Source organism: Oncorhynchus mykiss, chromosome 1 (assembly GCF_013265735.2).
Source record: "Oncorhynchus mykiss isolate Arlee chromosome 1, USDA_OmykA_1.1, whole genome shotgun sequence".
In the NCBI taxonomy this organism is placed as follows: Eukaryota; Metazoa; Chordata; class Actinopteri; order Salmoniformes; family Salmonidae; genus Oncorhynchus; species Oncorhynchus mykiss.
The window spans coordinates 730,001-739,414 of NC_048565.1; the positions used below are offsets into that span (position 1 = coordinate 730,001).

Sequence of the window (9,414 nt, forward strand, 5' to 3'; positions counted from 1 at the left end):
CTACTACCACCGCTGCGACTACTACCGCTGCTACTGCTACTACTACCGCTGCTACTACTACTACTACCGCTGCTACTACTACTGCTGCTACCACTACTGCTACTACCGCTGCTGCTACTACCGCTACTACTACTACCGCTACTACCACTGCTACTACCGCTGCTACTGCTACTACTACCGCTGCTACTACTACCGCTGCTACTGCTACTGCTACTACTGCTACTACTACCGCTGCTACTACTACTACCGCTGCTACTACTACTACTACTACTACTACTACTACTACTACTACTACTACTACCGCTGCTACTACTACTACCGCTGCTACTGCTACTACTACTACCGCTGCTACTGCTACTACTACCGCTGCTACTACTACTACCGCTGCTACTACTACTACCGCTGCTACTACTACTACCGCTGCTACTACTACTACTACTACTACCGCTGCCACTACCGCTACTGCCACTGCTACTACTACTACCGCTGCTACTACTACTACCGCTGCTACTGCTACTACTACTACCGCTGCTACTGCTACTACTACTACCGCTGCTACTACTACTACCGCTGCTACTGCTACTACTACCGCTGCTACTGCTACTACTACCGCTGCTACTACTACTACCGCTGCTACTGCTACCGCTGCTACTGCTACCGCTGCTACTACTACTACTACCGCTGCTACTACTACCGCTGCTACTACCACTGCTACTACTGCTACCGCTGCTACTACTACTACTACCGCTGCTACTACTACCGCTGCTACTGCTACTACTACCGCTGCTACTACTACTACCGCTGCTACTGCTACCGCTGCTACTACTACTACTACCGCTGCTACTACTACCGCTGCTACTACCACTGCTACTACTGCTACCGCTGCTACTACTACTACTACCGCTGCTACTACTACCGCTGCTACTGCTACTACTACCGCTGCTACTACTACTACCGCTGCTACTGCTACCGCTGCTACTACTACTACTACCGCTGCTACTGCTACCGCTGCTACTACTACTACTACCGCTGCTACTACTACCGCTGCTACTACCACTGCTACTACTACTACCGCTACTACTACTACCGCTGCTACTACTACTACCGCTGCTACTACTACTACCGCTGCTACTACCGCTGCTACTACTGCTGCTGCTACTACTACTACTATTTGCCATATCAATATCCTCAAGCACTAGCTTGAAAATGGTGCCGGAGGAGATGGCCGCCATTTTACGGTCTCCTAACCAATTGTGCTATTATAATGCGTTTTTATTTTGCGATATTTGTAACTTATTTTGTACATAATGTTTCTGCAACCGTATCTTATGGAAGAAAAGAGCTTCTGGATAGCGATCACTCACCTCGGATTAGACAAAGATTTTTTTCAACAACAGCAGCAGCAAGCAGGACTCAAACGATATTCTCCAAACACCCCACAGGGCAGACATCCCAATTATTTGCAAAAGGAAGCGACACAGAGGGTGAAGAGCCGGATGCCTCGTCCGGACCCGCAGAAGGCAACTAGGAAAGCTGCCGTTATTGTCAATATTACTCGCCAACGTGCAATCATTGGACAATAACTAGACGAGGTACGATCACGAATATCCTACCAACGGGACATCAAAAACTGTAATATCCTATGTTTCACAGAATCGTGACTGAATGATGACATGGATATTCAGCTAGTGGGATATACGCTGCACCGGCAGGACAGAACAGCACACTCCGGTAAAACGAGGGGGGGGTCTGTGCGTATTTGTAAACAACAGCTGGTGCACGAAATCTAAGGAAGTCTCTAGATTTTGCTCGCCTGAAGTAGAGTATATTATGATGAATTGCAGGCCACACTACTTGCCTAGAGAGTTCTCAGCTATACTTTTCGTGGCTGTTTATTTACCACCACAGACAGATGCTGGCACTAAGACCTCACTCAGTCAGCTGTATAAGGAAATAAGCAAACAGGAAACCACTCACCCAGAGGCGGCCGTCCTAGTGGCCAGACTTTAATGCAGGGAAACTTAAATCAGTTCTACCAAATCTCTGTCAACATATTAAATGTGCAACCAGGGGGAAAATATTTCTAGATTACCTGTACTCCACACACAGAGATGATTACAGAGCTCTCCCTCGCCCTCCATTTGGTAAATCTGACCATAATTCCATCCTCCTGATTCCTGCTTACAAGCTAAAATTAAAGCAGGAAGCACCAGTGACTCGGTCTATAAAAAAGTGGTCAGATGAAGCAGATGCTAAACTACAGGAGTGTTTTGCTATCACAGACTGGAACATGTTCCGGGATTCTTCCGATGGCATTGAGGAGTACACCACATCAGTTAATGGCTTTATCAATAAGTTCATTGAGGACGTTGTCCCCACAGTGACTGTACGTACATACCACAACCAGAAGCCATGGATTACAGGCAACATTCGCTCTGAGCTAAAGGGTAGAGCTGCTGCTTTCAAGGTGTGGGACTCTAACCCAGAAGCTTACAAGAAATCTCGCTATGCCCTGTGACGAATCATCAAACAGGCAAAGCGTCAATACAGGGCTAAGATTGAATCATACTACACCGGCTCCGACGCTTGTCAGATGTGGCAGGGCTTGCAAAGTATTACAGACTATAAAGGGAAGCACAGCCGCGAGCTGCCCAGTGACACGAGCCTACCAGATGAGCTAAATCACTTCTATGCTCGCTTTGAGGCAAGCAACACTGAGGCATTCATGAGAGCATCAGCTGTTCCGGACGACTGTGTGATCACGCTCTCCGTAGCCGACGTGAGTAAGACCTATAAACAGGTCAACATTCACAAGGCTGCGGTGCCAGACGTATTACCAGGACATGTGCTGACCAACTGGCAGGTGTCTTCACTGACATTTTCAACATGTCCCTGATTGAGTCGGTCATACCAACATGTTTCAAGCAGACCACCATAGTCCCTGTGCACATAAACACAAAGGCAACCTGCCTAAATGACTACAGACCCGTGGCACTCAGGTCCGTAGCCATGAAGTGCTTTGAAAGGCTAGTAATGGCTCACATCAACACCATTATCCCAGAAACCCTAGACCCACTTCAATTTGTATACTGCCCAAACAGATCCACAGATGATGCTCTCTATTGCACTCCACACTGCCCTTTCCCACCTGGACAAAAGGAACACCTATGGGAGAATGCTATTCATTGACTACAGCTCAGCGTTCAACACCATAGTGCTCTCAAAGCTCATCAATAAGCTAAGGACCCCAGGAGTAAACACCTCCCTCTGCTACTGGATCCTGGACTTCCTGTCGGGCCGCCCCCAGGTGGTCAGGGTAGGTAGCAACACATCTGCCACACTGATCCTCAACACTGGGGCTCCCCAGGGGTACCTATAGGGAGGAGGTCAGAGACCTTGGTTGTGCCAGAATAACAACCCGTCCCTCAACGTAACCAAGACTAAGGAGATGATTGTGGACTACAGGAAAAGGAGCACCGAGCACGTCCCCATTCTCATCAACGGGGCTGTAGTGGAGCAGGTTGAGAGCTTCAAATTCCTTGGTGTCCACATCAACAACAAACTAGAATGGTCCAAACACACCAAGACAGTCGTGAAGAGGGCACAACAAAGCCTATTCCCCCTCAGGAAACTAAAAAGATTTGGCATGGGTCCTGAGATCCTCAAAAAGTTCTACAGCTGCAACATCGAAAGCATCCTGACCGGTTGCATCACTGCCTGGTACGGCAATTGCTCGGCCTCCGACCGCAAGGCACTACAGAGGGTAGTGCATACGGCCCAGTACATCACTGGGGCCAAGCTTCCTACCATCCAGGACCTATATACCAGGCGGTGTCAGAGGAAAGCCCTGAAAATTGTCAAAGACCCCAGCCACCCCAGTCATATACTGTTCTCTCTACTACCACATGCGGTACCGGAATGCCAAGTCTAGGACAAAAAGGCTTCTCAACAGTTTTTACCCCCAAGCCATAAGACTCCTGAACAGGTAACCAAATGGCTACCCGGACTATTTGCATTGTGTGCCCCCCCAACCCCTCTTTTACGCTGCTGCTACTCTCTGTTTATCATATATGCATAGTCACTTTAACTATACATTCATGTACATACTTCCTAAATGGCCCGACCAACCAGTGCTCCTGCACATTGGCTAACTGGGCTATCTGCATTGTGTCCCACCTCCCGCCTACCTTTCCTTTGCTACTCTCTGTTCATCATATATATATTCGTCACTTTAACTATATCTACATGTACATACTACCTCAAATCAGCCTGACTAACAGGTGTCTGTATATAGCATTGCTACTCTTATTTTCAAATGTCTTTTTACTGTTGTTTTATTTCTTTACTTACCTACACACACACACCTTTTTCCCCGCACTATTGGTTAGAGCCTGTAAGTAAGCATTTCACTGTGAGGTCTACTACACCTGTTGTATTCAGCATTTCACTGTGAGGTCTACTACACCTGTTGTATTCAGCATTTCACTGTGAGGTCTACTACACCTGTTGTATTCAGCATTTCACTGTAAGGTCTACTACACCTGTTGTATTCAGCATTTCACTGTAAGGTCTACTACACCTGTTGTATTCAGCATTTCACTGTAAGGTCTACTACACCTGTTGTATTCAGCATTTCACTGTAAGGTCTACTACACCTGTTGTATTCAGCATTTCACTGTGAGGTCTACTACACCTGTTGTATTCAGCATTTCACTGTGAGGTCTACTACACCTGTTGTATTCAGCATTTCACTGTAATGTCTACTACACCTGTTGTATTCAGCATTTCACTGTGAGGTCTACTACACCTGTTGTATTCAGCATTTCACTGTGAGGTCTACTACACCTGTTGTATTCAGCATTTCACTGTAAGGTCTACTACACCTGTTGTATTCAGCATTTCACTGTAAGGTCTACTACACCTGTTGTATTCAGCATTTCACTGTAAGGTCTACTACACCTGTTGTATTCAGCATTTCACTGTAAGGACTACTACACCTGTTGTATTCTGCGCACGTGACAAATAAACTTTGATTTGATAATTCCACAGTAAAAATGTCTGATGCTGGTGTAAGATAAGACACACAGAGGTGTTTAGGCAGACCCACTCGTTTCTTTCCTGCTCCAACAGCTCCACAGATGTAGAGGGAGGTGTTCAGTGTACAAGGTCGGCAAACAGAGATTCATTATTACATTAAGAGCATAAACGTTATGTTACACATTCAGTATACTTACTAGGCTACATTATTGGAAAATGATTACATTATACATGCGAAAGTTTACAATACTAGCTACTATTACATGTAGTGATGGGGAGGAAATGGATAGTTACATATCGGGATATTTAGTTGATGATATGTCGTATTGCTTTGACAATCACAATATTATTTTTACTCTACATTTCCAATGTTTAACTACCCTAATTAAACAAGTATTTACGCTGCAGTTGAACAGTGTGGGCGACCTGCAGTTCCAACGTCATGTGGTTTTTATTTATTAAAAACTACTGGTTTCTTCAGCACCCGAAGGATAGCCCACAATTACACAGATTATCGTGTGTAATTGTGGGGTTATTATTTGGGTGCTAAATCGTATAGCTTAATTTGTATTTTTATATCTAAAAACGTGAAATTGTATGTACTATTGGAACTCCCAGTCCGCTCACATTAGTCGCTGCTCAACTCCGTCCTAAATCGTTGAATTAGATATAACTACCCCCAACCTCTGTCACTCAATAACATAGTAATGCTAATAAAACCATGCATATTGCCTCGTGGTGGCGTTTCCTCTGTGGGTCATATGTGCAACAATAGTCCACCATTACAAAACACACATGTAGACTGGGACAAGATCCTGACGGCCTTGGCGCCAAACTCCAGCCTCGCTGCATGCTGGGGAATTACAGCGCTGTGGCGTCTGAAATCAAACAACTCCACCATTCGGTCTGTTTGCTATGATAAAAATATCACTTCATTTAGTGGGCGAAGACATTTTTTCCAAGGACAAAAATTAATTGAGACGTGAACAGGTTTCAGTATGGATGTGACCGAGCACCACATTCGTCATTTTAGCGACATACGAGGCTGAAGTCCTTGTGTGAGAGAGAGGAAGGCAGCAGGCCCCACAGTCCGGCTTTTAGACTACATACTGGGCATGCCTTGTCACATTGAGACACAACACAAGCAGATTGTTCAGCGACCTTACCTTGGGATCCGCGGTAAATTATGCAGCTTATTGCGATTCGTGAATGCTTTCACCAAATTCCTCACATATAAACACGGCACTCTTAGTAAAACTATTTGTTTTGTTCCTGTATTATTTCTTCTTTCCACACTGAATATTTCCCAGGGCTAGCTGCAATCTCTCCTCACTAACACACAACAGCCCTATTGAATACCAACAAAGATCTGTAGAAGAGAACCAAGATAGACCACAGCCCGTCGTTTCAAACGGGAACGAATGAGTCATAGTGGGCAGAGCCAAGCCCGAGCTAGCGAGATCCTATTGGCGCGTTCTAACCAACATTTGCATATTTCCATTAGGGAACGCCTACTGTGTGGAGTGCGCGTGTGTAATAATTCGCCTTTGCACTCCTAAACAATGCATTTTTTCCCCCGTAACTTTGACAAAGACTAAAGTCTACAAAAAGTAGTCCACTTTCTCCCACTGCCGGCCACTAGGCTTCCTCGCTTCACGTTTATCCATCCAGTGAAATATATGTCTCATTGTTCTTCTGTGGTACCACCCTATCCAAGTATGGGCAGCTGCATCCAAATATGGCTACCAGAGAATGGAGAGTGGGTTTGTCGAAAGTTGTGGCTGCGTTGTATCCGCCTGCCGACATGAAGCTCCTCTTACTGAATACCACCAATGATCTGTAGAAGAGAACCAAGATAGACCACAGCCCGTCGTTTAAAATGGGAACTAATGAGTCATAGTGGGCAGAGCCAAGCACGATGTAGGGAGTGCGTTCTAAGCCAATATTTGCATATTTCAGTTAGGGAACGCCTACTCTGATGTGCACTCAATTCGCCTTTGCACACCTTCTAAACAACGCATTTTTTTTTTAAAGCTTTGACCAAAGGGTAAAGTCAACAGAAAATTTTGTCCACTCTGTTTGTAACAGATTATAGTTTTGTGATCAGAAAACTGTTTTGAGATCAAATGTTTAATCGATGAGAATATTAGCAGAATATCGGTCCAAATTTATCTTGTCCCATATTTGGTAGTGAGTGGAAAACTCCAAGCGGATGCTTCACATTTCTACATCCGGTAAAATGTCTATCTCATTGTTCTGTCTGTGGTATCACTAACGTGTCGCTAGAGGTAGCTAATTTGGCAAATTTTTTCTCTCACGCGATTTTATTTAAAATAGGATAGCAGCCTACACAAGAAATAACTAATATTGATAACCATCTAGATGTTAGCTTGAAACATACAATCTACTACTCAATGGGGAGGGCATGAACGGCAACACTTTCTCTACTGTTTGACAAGCACTGCTGTCCGGCAACGGCGTGGGAAGTAGCAACCAAGTAGCCAATATCAGGGTGGCAGTCACAGTAAGCACAGGCATACAACGCATGAATCAACAGTAAATAACAATCGTCAGATATATAAATGCAACATGTAAAGTGTTGGTCCCATGTTTCATTAGCTGAAATAAAAGATCCCAGAAATGTTTCTTAAGTACAAAAAAGCTTATGATCATTCCTCCTCTGCCAAGATAATCCATCCACCTGACAGGTGTGGCATATCAAGAAGCTGATTAAACAGCATGATCATTACAGAGGTGCAGCTTGTGCTGGGGACAATAAAAGGCCACTCTAAATGTGCAGTTTAGTCCCACAACACAATGCCACAGATGTCTCAAGTTTTGAGGGAGGGTGCAATTGGCATGCTGACTGCAGGAATGTCCACCAGAGCTGTTGCCAGATCATTTTATGTTAATTTCTCTACCATACGCCGTCTCCAATGTAGTTTTAGAGAATTTGTCAGTACGTCCAACCGGCCTCACAACCGCAGGCCACGTGTATGGCGTTGTTTATGAGAGCGTTTTTTTCCTGATGTCAATGTTGTGAACAGAGTGGTGGGGTTATGGAATGGGCAGGCATAAGCTACAAACACATTTGCATTTTATCGATGGCAATTTGAATGCACAAAAATAGTGACATCCTGAGGCGCATTGTGAGGCCCATTTTTTAAGGTACCTGTGACCAACAGATGCATATCTGTATTCCCAGCCGTGTAAAATGACATAGATTAGGGCCTAATGAATTTATTTCAACTGACTTGAGTTTTAAATTAACTGTAACTACGTAAAGTCAATTAAATTGTTGCAGTATATAATTATTTGTGTAGAACTAACAGTGAAAAATGTCACAGACTAATCCTCTGGCAGAAGAAACAGAGGTCCAATCTCTCGTGGTATGGTAGCTCATTGTACTATAGTTGCATGATAATAAATTGAAGAGAGATAAACACCACTCAATCAAAACCGTCTAACCTATAGCAGAGCGCTTTGAACACACACTGCTTTCCTTTTGTCACACCCACACTCAGGTCGGCTTATTGGGATGCAACTGCCCCTTCTAACTAGCCGCTGGGTCCTAGACTTCGCCCAGTTTAGGGCTGATCTGGGTTTCCCAACGGTGGGGATTTGGCCCCTCCATTGGACATGACTGTAAAAACATCAAATCAGCTCCAAGTGATTTTAGTTTTGGAAATCTGTTCCAAGGTATTACCACTCATAAGCAAGGTTTGAAATAATTATGTTTTAGTCAAATTGTATATCTGTCTGTCAGTTTGCAGTCTAACAATTATGTTCCGGCCCCCTGACCACAAACAAAGTATGAATCATTTAAAATTCCTCATATTTAAGCAAACCAGACAGCACATTTTTCTTGTTTTTTAAAATTTTACGGATAGCCAGGGGCACAATCCAACAGTCAGACAATTTACAAATGATGCATGTGTTTAGACAAAATAACAGTGGTCAGTCACGTGTACATTCAGGAACCGGGCCCACGAGAGAGCGCGTCAGCAATGACGTTATCAGTCCCCCGGAAGTGCCGCACATCAAGATAGTATTTATTTTTTACAAGCATTCCATCTCATTATCCTCTGATTAGGACACATGTACCTCAAAAAGGTGAGAGGGTTATGGTCGGTGTAGACCACAGGTACTACTCCTGACCCGACATACACCTCGAAGTGTGGTAGCGCCCATATGAGTGCTAGCGCTTCTTTTTCAGTGAACAAGTAGTTCAACTGATAATGGTTAAACTTTTTGGAAAAGAAACTAACAGGCCTCACAACACCCAGACACATCTGCTTGCAGCAAAACTGCACCTGCCCCCACATGACTAGCATCCGCTTGCAAGGTAAATGACAAATCTATGCGAGGAGCAGCCAG

General features: G+C 44.6%; 1 protein-coding gene across 1 annotated transcript in view; it reads right to left on the reverse strand.

The window, feature by feature from the left end:
• LOC110520928 (protein Jade-3-like) overlaps positions 1-6,791 on the reverse strand; it is a 34,266-nt gene extending 27,475 nt beyond the window's left edge. The window contains exon 1 of the mRNA XM_036977554.1: positions 6,204-6,791. The gene's annotated coding sequence lies outside the window, so the exon portion shown is untranslated. The remainder of the gene's footprint in view (positions 1-6,203) is intronic.
• Positions 6,792-9,414: the final 2,623 nt, after the last annotated feature.